The sequence below is a fragment of the Salvelinus fontinalis genome, chromosome 36 (assembly GCF_029448725.1).
Source record: "Salvelinus fontinalis isolate EN_2023a chromosome 36, ASM2944872v1, whole genome shotgun sequence".
In the NCBI taxonomy this organism is placed as follows: Eukaryota; Metazoa; Chordata; class Actinopteri; order Salmoniformes; family Salmonidae; genus Salvelinus; species Salvelinus fontinalis.
In genome coordinates, this window is record NC_074700.1 from 24,171,462 (window position 1) to 24,188,863 (window position 17,402).

At 41.2% G+C, this 17,402-nt stretch overlaps 1 protein-coding gene across 3 annotated transcripts in view; it reads right to left on the reverse strand.

The window, feature by feature from the left end:
• The window catches only part of LOC129835499 (myotubularin-like), a 53,579-nt gene extending 44,380 nt beyond the window's left edge, over nucleotides 1-9,199 (reverse strand). For 2 of the 3 annotated variants that reach the window (XM_055901152.1, XM_055901150.1), the window contains exon 1: nucleotides 9,109-9,199. The gene's annotated coding sequence lies outside the window, so the exon portion shown is untranslated. The remainder of the gene's footprint in view (nucleotides 1-9,108) is intronic. The other variant, XM_055901153.1, reaches the window with a different exon arrangement.
• Between the last annotated feature and the right edge of the window lie 8,203 nt (nucleotides 9,200-17,402).

Here is a 17,402-nt window from a genome sequence, read left to right on the forward strand (position 1 = left end):
GTGTGTGTGAGTGCCAACAGCAGTGAAAGCTTTAATGTTTTACAAATGTCTCATGAATTAGCCTACATTGATTTACTATCACACACACACACACACACACACAGCTAGCCATTTGATTAGCTGTTCAGCAGTGTTATGGCTTGGGGGTAGAACTGTTAAGGAGCCTTTTGGACCTAGACTTGGCGCTCCGGTACCGCTTGCCGTGCGGTAGCAGAGAGAACAGTCTATGACTAGGGTGGCTGGAGTCTTACATTTATTTTTTAAATGTACTCCTTTTTCTCCTTAAATTTCGTGATATCCAATTGGTAGTCTCATCGCTGCAAGTTATGTACGGACTCAGGAGGAGTGAAGGTCGAGAGCCGTGCGTCCCCTAAACACAAACCAACCAAGCCGCACCCCTTCTTGACACAAAGCCCACTCAACCCGGAAGCCAGCCGCATCAATATGTCGGAGGAAACCCCGTACACCTGGCAACCGTGTCAGCGTGCACTGCGCCCGGTCCACCACAGGAGTCGCTAGTGCGCAATGAGACAAGGACATCCCTGCCGGCCAAACCCTCCCCTAACCCGGACGACGCTGGGCCAATTGTGCGCCGCCCCAGGGGTCTCCCGGTCGCGGTCGGCTGCGACAGAGCCTGGACTCTAACCAGGATCTCTAGCGGCACAGCTTAGACCACTGCGCCACTCAGGAAGCCCTGACTGGAGTCTGACAATTTTTGGGGCCTTCCTCTGACACCACCTTGTATATAGGTCCTAGATGGCAGGAAGCTTGGCCCCATGGGAACAAATTTATAATTTTAACCATGTTTTGAAAGTAGTGTTTGTTTACAATACTATTGTTTAGATCAATGGAGTAAAACAAGATTATAATTGGGGTTCTGCTGGGGGTAAGTCAGCTCAGTCAGCTCATGAGGCATTGATAGGTTAGATTTTTCATTGGCTAGGCTTAGGTTACGTATCATTGATTCAAAAACTCCAAACATGGCCTGCCCCTTTAAATGGGGAAGGTACAAGTCAGGCCATTAATCATTTCACTGGAAAGCGTTGACCTCTATATCTGTTACAGCAACATCGGCTCAGAGAGAAGAAGCACTACACTGCGTTGAGACGAGGAGCTAGGCATATGGCTATTTATAATGTCTGACACACACACACACTTGACAGTTACTGTGGTTTGGTAAGTGAAGTGGAGGGTGGGAGGTGGAGGGAAAGGGCACGAGGGGGCTGCCCTGGCTGTCACGATTAGCAAGCCCTGATTATACGTCACTGACAGACTACTCTGATGTACTCAATCCATCACAGACACACACACACACCTCCCCGGGGAGAGAAGAGGGCCAAATCAAAACCGTTCATTGTTCTTAATGTTATCATACTGTAGGTTGATGCTGATTACCTAAATGGACGTCCTATATTCAGTTTTCTGATTACCTCTACCTCGAATTAATGCAAAAAGAAAAACTATTTTGATACATTTATGTGGTAATAAATATCACACAAATTCTGTAATGACTCTATAAATGTTTATTTTCAAGCTTCGTGTGAATATTAAAAGCCATCATAAGGATAACTTATGGATAAAGGCTAGCCTATATTTTAATGGATAATACTGTCAGTGAATATGATAGGCCCTACATATAAACACCAGGGATACTTTTTGGTCATGTAGTGCACAGTGTATGTGAACGCCTGCTCCTTGAACATCTCATTCCAAAATCATGGGCATTAATATGAGGTTGGTCCCCCCTTTGCTGCTATAACAGCCACCACTCTTCTGGGAAGGCGTTCCACGGCTAGATGATATGACCTCGCCACAAACAGAACAATGAGATAGATATTTCACCAGATGTATAAAATGTGAAGCATCCGCTTGGCGTTTCCATTCACAACCAAATATGGTAGTGAGAGGAAGCCCAGTGGCCGGCAGTGGCAAAAGATGGATTTTGGCCGACATTCTGCAAATGTCCTCATCGATGAAACATTAGATCTCAATACAGTTATGTTTCATAACTAGAATCTATTATGAATAGATTAGACTACGTATTGTAGATTAACTTTTGCCAAAGTTAAACTTTTTTTTTATTTTTTATTTTTTTAAATCACATTGTTTAGGAGTGCAAAGGCGAAGTGAGTTATTGGACACACGCATTTCACAGAGTAGGCGTTCCTTAAAGGAAATACGCAGATGTATGCTAGAACGGGCCAATAGGATCTCGCTAGCTCATGCTTGGCTCTGCCCACTATGACTCATTTGTTCCCATTGGAAACAGGCTGTGGTCTGTCTTGATTAAGTTATAAAAATATTTGATCTGGCTTTGTGCACGAGGGCATTGTCATGCTGAAACAGGAAAGGGCCTTCCCCAAACGGTTGCCACAAAATTGGAAGCACAGAATCGTCTAGAATGTCAATGTATGCTATAGCGTTAAGCATTTCCCTTCACTGCAACTAAGGGGCCTAGCCCGAACCATGAAAAACAGCCCTAGACAACTACTCCTCCACCAAACTTTACAGTTGACACTATGCATTGGGGCAGATAGCGTTTTCCTGGCATCCACCAAACCCAAATTTGTCTGCCGTACTGACATATGGTGAAGCGTGATTCATCACTCCAAACAAGATTTTCTTAGAATTCGGTGGCATTATATTATGACGAATACAATTGAACAAAGCTGAATAAAATAGAAAGGATATTTCCTCCAAAACGATTTAAGAGATTGTGCACATGCGGCTATTCTGTGTTGAGCGTTTAACAAAGAAACAGGTACTCCTATATGCTTAATTTAGAGTTATTAATGTAACTTTAGTTGTTCTACAAATGTTGGATTATATGTTTCGATTTTTAATACATTGTAAGGCTGCATGATGCAGCTAATGCTGATTTGAAAAAAGTGGCTTGAAAAGGCACGAGCTCTGCTTAGATTTTTACACAGGCTGTACACACTTCATCAGTCTCTCATTCACAATTTGACAAGCAAATGACAATGTCGGCGGCATCCCCTTTGTGTGACCGTAATGCACACAAAAAAAAGCTATGTCTCCTGCTGCCAGCGGCCGTTGCGCCCTTGGCCCAGAGTGCTGCAGGCTCCAAAGCACCTCTCACTCACATGGCTCTCCATCACGTGATCTGGTCTTTCTCACAGGCTACAAGTGAAGACAGACACATCGAGGATGCAATAGGTGAGGTCATCTGAGGTGCATATTGAAGATAAGTAGATGAGTAGGCCTAACGAACCGCAAAAGCATCCGCCTATGTCAATCTACTATCCTCCATAGTACAAAACTTTACTTATTACATTCTGTGCGAGAAATAAATATTCCAAACATATTCTGGGACAGTTATGGTTATGTTAATTTGCGATAGATCCCAAATTAACATAACCACTAGCAGAAAAAACAAGTTTTCCCGCAATGTGGCTGACGCAACAGATCAGAAGGTTTAGCTGAAAATGTTGATAAACTACTAGGCTATTTCTTCACATTATAAGAGCAACAATGTGCACATGGCAGTAGGCAATAAGCGTAAAAGTTCCTTTGGCGGGAAAACACCATTATCAAAAGTGACCGCATATGACATTATGCATGTAATGCTTTTATTATAAAAGGTGCACTTTTATGGTGAAAATGATCTTCCCCAAACGTGAAACTCAAGCACTGCTTATGTATGCCAGTTAGGCTCTACACCCCTTGAAAAGCAGATTAATGTGCTTAATTTTAAAGAAGTTATTTGGCCACTTCAGTTGATACAAACCTCATCAAAACATAGGCTTATGGGCAAGGCTACGAGGTGTGCAACTATGATTAAAAGAAAGTCACAAAAAAAGGCATTGTTTGCCTTACGCTGGGCATCAATCATAAGTGATATACAATTCACAAGTGATAGGGTAATATTGTCACCAATCACACTCTTCTTGATTTCATCTTGTCTTTCCATTCACTAAATAAGGTGTGTGAAATTTGTTTGGACTTGACTTGAATGAACTATTATCATGCACCTGTCTCAAAACAGGAGCAGCAGTGAAAATGACATGTCATCTGTGCACTTAAATAGCGAATGGAGGACACTTTTCCCCTGGTTCATTTTCATGCCAGCCAGATTTGGATAGAAAGCACTCTAAAGTTTCTGAAACTGTTAAAATAATGTCTGTGAGTATAACAGAACTTATTTGGCAGGCGAAAACCCGAGGACAAACCATCCAAGATTATTTTTTGAGTTCACTGTGTTTTCAATTGGTTTTCTATGGGAATCTAGATTTCTGAGGCATCTGGTTGCAGTTCCTATGGCTTCCACTAGATGTCAGTCTTTTGAAATTGGTAGATCTAAAGTTTCTAAAACTGTTCAAATAATGTCTGAGTATAACAGAACTGAAATGGCAGGCGAAACCCCAAGGACAAACCATCCCCCCCAAAAAATGTTTTCATCCTACCACTGATTTCAATGGCTGGCACTTTTATAATGGGGCGAAATTGTGCCCGATTGCAGTTCCTAGGACTTCCACTAGATGTCAACAGTCATTAGAAAGTGTCTCAGGCTCTTTTTTTTTTTCTTTTTTTTTTTTAAATGAGCCAGAAATTGTAGTTTTTCTAGGTTGCTCCCATTTTGGCTGTAGTGTTTCCAAGTGCGTGAATGAGAGCGCGTTCTTCGGCATTTTTCTTCGGGAAAGACAATAACGATTCTCCCACTCAAACTTTAGAGTTTATTTGCGTATTAGGGTACCTAAGGTTTGATTATAAACATTGAGTGACTTGTTTGGATAAGTTTATTGGTAACGTTTGGGATTCATTTTGTATGCATTTTGAAGGCGGGAAACCGAGTGGATTATTGACTGAAGCGCGCCAGCTAAACTGAGTTTTTATGGATATAAAGAAGGACTTGATCGAACAAAAGGACCATTTGTAATGTAACTGGTACCTTTTGGAGTGCCAACAGAAGAAGATCTTCAAAGGTAAGTCATATATTATATCGCTATTTCTGACTTTCGTGTCGCAACTCCCTGGTTGAAAATGATTTGTTATGCATGTGTGTGCTGGACGCTGTCCTTAGATAATCGCACGGTTTGCTTTCGCCGTAAAGCCTTTTTGAAATCTGACACGGCAGCTGGATTAACAACAAGTTAAGCTTTATTTTGATGTATTGCACTTGTGATTTCATGAAAGTTTAATATTTTTAGTAATTTAATTTGAATTTGGCGCTTTGCAATTTCACCAGAAGTTGCCGCTAGCGCCCCACTGATCCGCAGGAAGTTAAGAGGCCATCACTCTGTCCTAAAGCATTGCATTGCCTATAGAAATGTTGCGCAACATGAGCTCTCATGAAGTGTTTGATTTCCGATTACATTTGCATTGATGTCAGAGTGATTAGACGGATAATAGAGTGCTGAGTACGAGGCAGTTAGCAAGTTTAGTAGGCTACTAATGACCACCAGCAGCATCACAGCTTGGAGAAACCTAATTACCTTGATGTCACGTGTACTTTGACTGCCTTCATGGCTCGTGACCGCCAGTGTCCTGATGCTGATGCTTTGTTTTAACGTTTGGAAACATCAATAATCATTGATTGCGAGACGGCTTTTGAAACATATGGCCCTCATCTTTCATCAGCGAGAAAGAAACCTTAAAAAAAAAAGATACTTACTGTAGCAGTTACAGATACATGCAGCTATGGGTGCCTCCACCTGACCAAACCACACTTCTTCTGCTACACTTCCCGAGTTACACTTCCACACAGGTGTTCTGAGCATGCTAGATAGCTAGGGTAAACGGACCTACTCAGCCCACTACCATCTTTGGATTGAAAAAACAACAAATGTTGTTTTTTTTCTGCCATTTCAACTATTTCACCTGGTCGATACATCCGTAACTTTTTTTTGCAGACACGGTCATCGCAGCCACCCAATAAGCTAGCGGTAGGTTATAGTGGACAAAATTCTCTCTCCAAGCCCGCCGGGAAGGCAGAGTTTGTACCTTCAGACACATGAAATGGTTCAAAATCGGAACACTTCCACTACCCAGCACACAGTGCAGCTGAAATCGGCTGCACCTACCGCCAACAGCGTGAGACGATTACAAAAATAAAATAGGAAAGCAAGGCTTTATCGTTGTTTTTTTACAGAAATGTTTGGCGATCGACTAGAAATGTCTTGGAGATGGACTAGTCGATCACGCACAACCGGTTGGTGACCACTGTTCTAAGCCAATCAGATGTTTTATTAAGTTGACAGTTGTTTAAGTTTCCCCTAGTGGCCAATTTCAAAGCAGAAAAAAAACTTGTGTTGAAGAAACCCTCAAATAAACATATTTCTTGTACCTTCTCAGACAAGTGATCATACTTTTGGTAAAATCAAGAGATGAATGTGCTGATACATGCACATGATAGCATACTTCATGAGCATTCATGACTACTTCTTGCCAATTGAAAATATGTGTTTTTCATGCTAGCAGTCATGCCACAGTCACACAGGAGCAACATAACTGTGAACTACAACGAGATTCAGGCATTCACACCTTACATTTTTAAATGCATTTAGTCTTATTTTACTGTTAAATGAACCCTGGATAGATGCCATTTTTGTAAATGTGATATTTATCTCAGCTTATAGGGAACAGTAGCACAGAAAGCATTCCATCTATAAAGAATGTAAATTACAATAAAGCAATATTGTTCAATACTAACTATGCATAATATAGGATTCTATAGTGTATATATATATATATAGCCCAAACCGTCAGCCTCAAAATATTTTGAGTAGACTTTGCTATTTTGTCTCTCAACATAAATCAGTGTTGCTCCCATTCGGCCCGGCGCGCTCCCATTCGGCCCGGCGCGCTCCCATTCGGCCCGGCGCGCTCCCATTCGGCCCGGCGCGCTCCCATTCGGCCCGGCGCGCTCCCATTCGGCCCGGCGCGCTCCCATTCGGCCCGGCGCGCTCCCATTCGGCCCGGCGCGCTCCCATTCGGCCCGGCGCGCTCCCATTCGGCCCGGCGCGCTCCCATTCGGCCCGGCGCGCTCCCATTCGGCCCGGCGCGCTCCCATTCGGCCCGGCGCGCTCCCATTCGGCCCGGCGCGCTCCCATTCGGCCCGGCGCGCTCCCATTCGGCCCGGCGCGCTCCCATTCGGCCCGGCGCGCTCCCATTCGGCCCAGCGCGCTCCCATTCGGCCCAGCACGCTCCCATTCGGCCCAGCACGCTCCCATTCAGCCCAGCACGCTCCCATTCAGCCCAGTACGCTCCCATTCAGCCCAGTACGCTCCCATTCAGCCCAGTACGCTCCCATTCAGCCCAGTACGCTCCCATTCAGCCCAGTACGCTCCCATTCAACCCAGTAAGCTCCCATTCAGCCCAGTAAGCTCCAATTCAGCCCAGTAAGCTCCCAATTCAGCACAGTACGCTCCCGTTAATCCCAGCACGCTCCCATTAAGCCCAGCACGCTCCCATTAAGCCCAGTATGCATTGAAACACAGGGATAGTGTGTTGATCTCTAATATTCAATGAACATAAATGTTGTTTTTTCCCCAGATTTAAGTTGATTAAAACACACAAAAACTACAGTTAAGCATATTATGCATCTAGCCACAGTACCTTAACAAAGATTAAAAACCTCTGTACTCTCTCCAAGACGTTTGGAGTGGACAGGTAGTCGTTGATGCTGAGAGAGAAGAATTAGTTCAGGGTTGAGGGATATAAGATCTACAAGTAGAGGACACACATGCAAACAATTGAGGGATAAGAAGATAACTATTGGGCGCCTACTCATGCAGTTAGGGCCGGGGCATTATCATATTTTTGTTTTCCAAAACTCCCCCGTACGGAAGACGCCTTCATCCAATTACTTATGTGTAACATGAGGGAACTGAGAGTCATGATCAAGGGCTAGAAAACTCCCCAACTTTCAATGTGTATCCAGTCAGTGGGCAAATAGCAAGAAAGTAGCATGGGAATGTCCCAAGTGAAGTGAAACTTGCAATGCAACAACATGAGAAATTAATCAGTCATGTTTTGAATTAAATCATAACACACAAATTATATGAAATCATTTATATTCTAACTGACAACTTGAAATTCCTGCTTGCTGGCTAGCCAGATACCCAAAATCAAGTGATGTTAGCTTCAGTGGTGTAAAGTAATTAAGTGAAAATACTTTAAAGTACTATTTAAGGTCATTTTGGGGGGGTATCTGTACTTAACTATTTATATTTGACAACTTTTACTCCACTACATTCCTAAAGAAAATGTACTTTTTACTCCATACATTTTCACTGACAGCCAAAAGTACTCGTTACATTTTGAATGTTTAGCTGGACAGGAAAATGGTCAAATTCAAACACTTATCAAGGGAACATCCCTGCTCATCCCTACAGCCTCTAACCTGGCAGACTTACTAAACACAAATGCTTAGTTTGTAAATTATGTCCCGAGTGTTGTAGTGTGTCCCTGGCTATCCATAAATGTGTGAAATGATTTATACTTGATACTTAAGTATGTTTTAGCAATAACTTTTATATGTAAAACCAAATAAGTTTAGACTTTTATTCAAGTAGCATTTGTTTTGCTGGGTGACTTTCACTTGACTTTCATTTTCTATGGAAAATGTATCTTTCCTTTTATTCAAGTATGACAATTGGGTATTTTTTCCACCACTGGTTAGCAACATTAAATGTCCCAACAAACTCGCCTAGTTGCCCCGAAGCTAGTGAGGCGTAGAATAAATGGAATGTAAAACTAGCTTCAATGTTGTGTGGGGGAAAAAAATTCTGCTTCAACCCTAAAGACGTTAAGGCACAAAGAGCATTGTAAACACAAGCAATAACTACCAACTGAACTGAATTCATTCAAATGAAGGCTTCAAACAGACGACAAAGCAACTTTTACAACTTCGCCCCTGCCCCATTCCAGCACCAGCGCCAAGCCAACACTCGAGTCAGTGCATAGACATCATGGAGCGAGTCGCGACCAGGAAATCGCGAAGGCCAGAATAACAAACCGATAGATACTTTAGAACTCAAATAAGACCATTTATTTAGTCTCAGCACAATGTAACATCAACCAACCGCTGCCGAAAAGCCCACAAAATGTCAACGCCGTGGTATTTTCCTCGTGATTTATGTTACTTACCCACAAACTGCTATTCTCCGTTCCCGAATTTTGTCGGTCTGTTTTGCACCGCTCTCAGGAAGAAGAACTTCACCCAGAGTCACGTGCGGAGCTGTCATGACGCGGATTGGACGGTTGTCAAGTCGGACCCTGCAAAGAGTTTAGGGAGTTGTATTTTTCATTGGTTAGTGGTAAATCCTGATATTTCCAGCGAAAATGGTTTATGGATGTTTTTCCACGGTTTATAGGCTATATTGTATTCATGTGTTTATTGATATGAAATATAGACAAGGACATTGTCATTGTTTTCTGTTGAAATATGACCGACAGTAGATAGGGGAAGTGTTAACTCAGCTATTATAGCTTATCGTATCCTATATTAACCACAGGAGGCTGGTGAGATGAGCTAGAGGAGAACGGGCTTACTGCAATGGCTGTAATGGAATAAATGTAACATACGTTTGATGTGTTTGATACCGTTCCATTCATATCATCCCAGCCATTATCAAGGAGCCCGTCCTCCTATAGCTCCTCCCACCAGCCTCCCCTGATCTTAACATTAACCCCTAACCTCATTAGGCTTATTACTCAGCCAGATTTACATTAGAGACAGGGAGACTCCCTGATCCTATACCATACAGGCATTATACAGCAACTTAGTTAGACCACTGTCATTGCAAAGACAGGATTTTACTCATCCATCCATGCTTTCACCCGTCCTGTCATGTCTTGACGAATCAGTGATCATGGAACAAAATACATGAGGGAAGGAAGCAGTGAAATATACAAGGAAAGAGAGCCATTGAGAAACAGCCGTGGTGCTTTTGATAAAACATCTGAAAGCTGCCGACGCCAGGGATTTAGAGAATGGCCATTCCATGCCCCTGCCCAAAAATGTGTCCAATTGCATGATATACACTGGATTTCTTAAGCAACTGGGGAATCAGGCGGGGCAAAAAGCCTTTGGCAGCCTATCTGGGAACATACTTTTACCTCGCTGACTCCCAGACTTGTGAAGTTCCCGAGTGGCGCAGCGGTCAAAGGCACTGCATCTCAGTGCTAGAGGCATCACTACAGACCCTGGTTTGATTCCAGACTGTATCACAGCGGGCAAAGGCACTGCATCTCAGTGCTAGAGGCGTCACTACAGACCCTGGTTTGATTCCAGGCTGTATCACAGCGGTCTAAGGCACTGCATCTCAGTGCTAGAGGCGTCACTACAGACCCTGGTTTGATTCCAGACTGTACCACAGCGGTCAAAGGCACTGCATCTCAGTGCTAGAGGCGTCACTACAGACCCTGGTTTGATTCCAGGCTGTATCACAGCGGTCAAAGGCACTGCATCTCATTGCTAGAGGCGTCACTACAGACCCTGGTTTGATTCCAGGCTTTATCACAGCGGTCAAAGGCACTGCATCTCAGTGCTAGAGGCGTCACTACAGACCCTGGTTCCATTCCAGGCTGTATCACAACTGGCTGTGATTGGGAGTCCCGTAGGGCGGCACGCAATTGGACCAGCATCATCCGGGTTAGGGGTTGGCTGGGGTAGGCCGTCGTTGTAAATAAGAATTTGTTCTTAACCTACTTGCCTAGTTAAATAAAAAATAAAAGTTACTTAGTGAAAGAATCAGGAAGGAGAATTTTCCAAAGGAGGTCCTTCGGGTTCAGTAGGCAGTGCTTAACTTGGGCAGGAGCTCACCGAAGCTGAATACCAGGACCGCACATTTGTTACAGCTTGAGATCCTGCACCTCTTTTAAACTATTAGCTCAAAAGTATTGTGGAGCTCCTGCACCTAAGTATAAACAGTACCGGCAAGGCATTTATTTCAGTCCAAGTCAAGCACTGTCAGTAGGCAGAGTTTATGTCCATAGGTTTGTGTCATAGCCTACATAGTAAGGGCAAGAGTTCTTTCTGGTCAGGCCAAGCATGTCAGGAAAAACTCCTGATCCTAATTATATACTATAGTGAAAACAAGTATTTCCTGATCAATTACTTCACCAGGCCCTAGTCATAGGCAGCCCATGTTACTGGGGTTCAAAGAGTTATTTCCACAGTGGGCAAGATTCATTATGACATCATATCAACCAGTTTTACATTCATTATGACATATCAACCAGTTTTACATTCATTATGACATCATATTAACCAGTTTTGCATTCATTATGACATATCAACCAGTTTTACATTCATTATGACACCATATCAACCAGTTTTACCTTAATTATGACATCATTACAACCAGTTTTACATTCATTATGACACTATATGAACCAGTTTTACCTTAATTATGACATCATGACAACCAGTATTACATTCATTATGATGTTCTGTAATACACACACACACACACACACACACACACACACACACACACACACACACACACACACACACACACACACACACACACACACACACACACACACACACACACACACACACACACAAATGAACCAGTGAGAACTATAGAAACCGGAACTGATCCGTGTCAGATATATAAACGCCCAGGTCTTGCTATAGACAGGCTGTTGCTATGCATTTCCTTTGAGGTTTTATTAAGAATAAAATTTGCTACACACATAATATCTTGTCTCAATTTTGTGGCATTGGCTCACAGGCAAACAGGCAAGGGAATAAAACAAATATTGCTAGAACCTATTTCTTGAATTCTAAATATCAGACATTTGAAAGCTCTAGTTTTGACCTTCATAATACCTCTGATGGCAGTAACTTTACAAGCACTAATTATGGTCAATTTAGACTGAGAATAGTATCTAGTTATGGTAAGGGGTGAAATAAGTATAGCCAGTTATAATTTTAATGGTTTAGCAGATTATTAAAAAAAAGATCAGTCTTTACATGGCTAAAAGAAAAGGAATATAACATATACTGTTTACAGGAAACTCACTCTATATCCTTAGATGAAGATGCATGGAAAAAGGAATGGGGTGGTGAAATAATTTTCTGTCATGGACAAAGGAACTCAAAGGGTGTGATGATATTAATTAACAAAAATGTCGATCTGAATGTACAAATAGTCAGGAATGATTTGAAAGGTGGATCGTTTTGAATATGAAAGTGGACGAAAAAGAGATTTGGCTCATTAATTAATATGGTCCAAATTAGGATGATCCACACCTCTTCGAAAACATTAATACCAATTTCTTGAATTTACAGGCAAAAAATGATCTAATCATTATGGTAGGAGACTATAACACAGTGTTAAGTACCTCAATGGACCGTAAAGGTAATCACTCTACAAACTATAATTTCCGTGCACTTAAGGAAATCACAAATATTATGGACACATTAGAAATAGTGGATATTTGGAGACTAAAAATCCCGACCTCGTGAGATATACATGGAGGAGACTTAATCAAGCTATTCGTCTTGACTATTTTCTTGTCTCTCTCTTGCATCAAAGATTAAACAAGTTTTAATAGGAGACAGAATGTGAATGGATCATCATCTAATTGGCATTCACATAACTCTTATAGATTTTACACGTGGACGGGGACATTGGAAATTTAATCAAAGTTCACTGGAGGACAACTTTTTTATTTTTATATATATTTTTTTTTTTATTCCCTTTTCTCCCCAATTTTCGTGGTATCCAATCGCTAGTAATTACTATCTTGTCTCATCGCTACAACTCCCGTACGGGCTCGGGAGAGACGAAGGTCGAAAGCCATGCGTCCTCCGAGGCACAACCCAACCAAGCCGCACTGCTTCTTTAACACAGCGCGCCTCCAACCCGGAAGCCAGCCGCACCAATGTGTCGGAGGAAACACCGTGCACCTGGCCCCCTTGGTTAGCGCGCACTGCGCCCAGCCCGCCACAGGAGTCGCTGGAGCGCGATGAGACAAGGAAAACCCTACCGGCCAAACCCTCCCTAACCCGGACGATGCTAGCCCAATTGTGCGTCGCCCCACGGACCTCCCGGTCGCGGCCGGCTGCGACAGAGCCTGGGTGCGAACCCAGAAGGACAACTTATTTTTAACAAAGACAAAAGAATGTATAACTGAATTTTTCCAGTATCATATAGGTTTAGCAAATCCCCTTATTGTTTGGAATACCTTTAAATGTACCTTCAGGGGTCATTCAATTCAATATTCATCAATAATAAAAAAGCAGTTTCTGGCTAAAGAGACAAGACTAACAAGGGAAATCCATGAACTAATAGTACAGGTAGATAGCAATAAAAACGATACTACAGAGATACAAAATAAGTTAGAGGAAAAACAAAAAGAACTTGAGGAACTTATTCAAGAACGATCTATTACAAAAAGAAAGCAAACTGGATGGAATATGGAGAAAAATGCACAAAATTCTTCCTGAATATCCAATACAGGAACGCTAACAAAAAGAATTTGCAGAAACTCGTTACACTGAACTTCAAAAGAGGAAGCTAATTATTTTAGGCAGATGTTTTCTTTTCCGTCTGATCCTTTCCCACTGAATGAAAATTATGGTAAGGAATTCTTTCCAAATAATCTTTTTAAAATGGAAAATTAACAAATGTACAGAAAGATCAGTGCGAAGGCCAAATTCAGAGGAAGAACTTTTTGAGGCTATTAAATCCTTTCAGTCTGGAAAACCCCCAGAGCTTGATGGCATGCCGGTAGAGGTATATCAAGTATTTTTTGATGTACTAAAAGCTCCATTGTTAGATTGTTTTAACTACTCATATAGAAATGGTAGTCTGTCAGGTACTCAGCAGGAAGGTCTGATTTCTCTATTATTAAAACAAGACCCAGATGGCAAATATAAAGACCCAGTCTATCTAAAAAACTGGAGGCCCCTTACACTTCAATGTTGCGATGGAAAAATACTAGCAAAATGTATAGCACTCAGAATGAAAAAGGTTTTACCAGGTATTGTTCATCCTGATCAGACAGGTTTTTTACATGGACGATACATTGGAGATAATATACGACAACTACTATGAATAATAGAACATCATGAAACATATAAGAAGCCAGGACTGGTATTTTAGCGAATTTTGAAAAGGCATTTGATGAAGTAAGACTGGATTTTATTTATAAATGTCTGGATTTTTTTCAATTTGGCAATTGTCATATAATATGGGTAAAAATAATGTATAGCAACCCCAGGTGTAAAATAGTAAATAACGGCTACTTCTCATAAAGTTTTGAATTGTCAAGAAGTGTTAAACAAGGGTGTCCGCTGTCACCATATCTATTTGTTATGGCCATTGAAATGCTAGCTATTAAAATCAGATCCAATAACAACATTAGAGGATTAAAAATCCAAGGCTTAAAAACAAAGGTGTCCATGTATGCTGATGACTCAAGTTTTATATTACGCCTGCAAGCTAGATCCCTGAAATGTCTCATTAAAGATCTAGATAACTTTTCTGTACTCTCTGGACTAAAACCTAATTATGATAAGTGTACAATATTACGTATTGGATCCTTAAAAAACACAACTTTTACATTACCCTGCAGTTTACCTATAAAATAGGCTGATGGTGAAGTAGACATACTCGGTATTCATATCGCAAAATATATAAATAAGCTATCCACAATGAATTTCAATAGAAAACTTGTAAAAACAGACAAGATCCTGCAACCATGGAGAGGTAAATACCTGTCTATTGATGGAAAAATTCTCCTGATTAACTCCTTTGTCATATCTCAGTTTACTCACTTACTTATGGCGCTGCCTACTCCTGATGATTCGTTTTTCAAATCATATGAGCAAAAAATATTTTGCTTTATCTGGGACGCTAAACCAGACAAAATAAAATGTGCCTATCTATATAATGAATATGAATTGGGTGGGTTGAGATTATTAAATATAAATTGCACTAAACCTCTCTCTAAAATCTTCACTCATTCAAAAGTTTTATTTGAACCCTAAATTGTTCTCAAGTAGATTACTAAGAAAAGCTCATCCATTGTTTAAAAATGGCCTGTTTGACTTTGTGCAGATTGCCATGTCTCATTTTCGATTAATTGAAAATGATACCTTTTTCAAAGTATCTCTCTTTTTCAAACAAGCATTGCAGAGCTGGCTACAATTTCAATATCACCACCCCTGAAAAGATAGAACAAATATTATGGCTGAACTCAAATGTGCTGGTTGATAAAATACCTGTATTTATGGGAAAGATGTTTGAAAAGGGTATTTTGTTCTTAAATGATATTGTAAATTGGAATGGTAGAGTTATGTCCTTCATGGAGTTATCAGAATTGTATGGAAAGGTCTGCTCAATCCAAGAGTACAACCAATTGATTACAGCATTGCCCCAAAAATGGAGGAGGCGGGTGGCAGCGGGAGGAGGTGTCACGTTCCTGACCTGTTTTCCTTTGTCTTGTATTTATTTTAGTTGGTCAGGGCGTGAGTTGGGTGGGTTTGTCTATGGTTGATTTTCTATGTTGGGATTTTTGTGTTCGGACTGGTATGATTCTCAATCAGAGGCAGCTGTCAATCGTTGTCCCTGATTGAGAATCATACTTAGGCAGCCTGGGTTTCACGTGTATTTTGTGGGTGTTTGTTTCCGTGTTTGTGTTTTTCACCACACGGTACTGTATCTGTTTTCTGCACTTCGTTTATTTGCTTTGTATTTTCAGTGTTCAGTTTTTCCGTTATAATAAATCATTCATCATGAACACTAACCACTCCGCGTATTGGTCCGATCCTTCTCGCCTCTCCTCGTCCGAGGAGGAGGAATATGACGACTACTGTTACAGGAGGTAGGGAACTGGTCTGTCTGCCCAATATAAAGGTTCAAAACTGGCGGAGGAATAAAAATAGCATAAATAGGAAAGTATACCACTTTCATTTGAGGACCAGGATGTTGACAACTGTGCCATACAGATTGCAAAATAGTTGGGAAGAGATTTTTGATGTACCGATTCCATGGTACATAAATATAAATATATAAAATAACGCAAGATTCAAGACTTCGTGCTTTTCAGCTAAAATTATTATATAGAATTCTTGCCACCAACAAAATGTTGAATATTTGGGGCATAAAATCATCAAAGCTCTGCAGATTTTGTTGTGAGGATACAGAATCAATAGACAATTTATTTTGGTATTGTCCTCAGGTAGCCTGTTTCTGGTCTCAGGTTCAGGAATGGCTGAAAATGCATAGCATTGATCTAAAATTAACCCTAGAAATAGTACTGTTAGGAGATCTGGAGAGACCAGGTCAGTCAATTACTAATATACTAATACTCTTAGTAAAAGTATTTATCTTCAACTCGCAATCTGCAGATTCTATTCGATTAGATAGATTGAAATTGTACGTTAAACATCACAGCATAGTTGAAAGATATGTGTTGCGTAGAAACCCAAAGTGGGTGGCCAGCAGAGATAGATGGGATGGGCTGAGGGAAGCTGAGGGTGGCCAGCAGAGATAGATGGGATGGGCTGAGGGAAGCTGAGGGTTGGTATGTGGAATTGGAGACAAGTGGGAGTGGAGTTGCTGTGTGAGAGATAGAATGATGGTCAAAGATAAAAGTTGAAAAAAATGTAAAAAGTCAAATAAATCTGAATAAAAAGTACATTTGAATGACACTAAGTGGAAGTGTTTTTACAACTAATGCCGGTTTGCCTGAGGCTGATGCCGTGCAGGTGTTTGTACACAAGCATATACACACACTCTCATTAAAATGAATACATACAAGAACACATACATGTAATAGTGCCAGACATGCACACAAACATATACAGTTGTCATTGCTGTTATGATTTCAGTTGTCCTTGATGCCCATTATTTTAAATTATTTTTTATTTTTAAATTGTTGTTTGCTGTTTTCTTTTGTCTTTTCCTGTTTTTCTCTTTAGTTCATTCTCTTGGTTGTTGGTGCATTGGGGGGTTCTTGGGGGTGGGGAATGGAATTAATTGTATTTTTTATTTTATTTTTCTTCCTGGGGGGAATGTGGCAGGGGTCTCGAATGGTTGAGGGACAGCTATTGGGGAACTGTGGGGGGATATTGAAGGGTTCGGATTCACGTTTTTTGTCCTGATGGTAGATCTGTCAACATGCCCTTGAGCAGGGCATTGACCTTGGATGCTTCTGTGTGTCGCTCTGAATGGGAATCTGTTGGATGACTGGTATGATGTAGTTATTGAGTGGTTTCACTGCAAGTATATTGTATGTTTCGAATGTTCAATAAATTATTTAAAAAATAAATTAAAATGTGAAGAGATACATGTTTTACGTTGCCTATGAGGTTTTAATCCATGAAAGGCAACCATGAAGCAGCCAGATGGTTAGTTAGGATGTCCTGAAACACACACACACGCACACACACACACGCACGCTCACGCACACACACA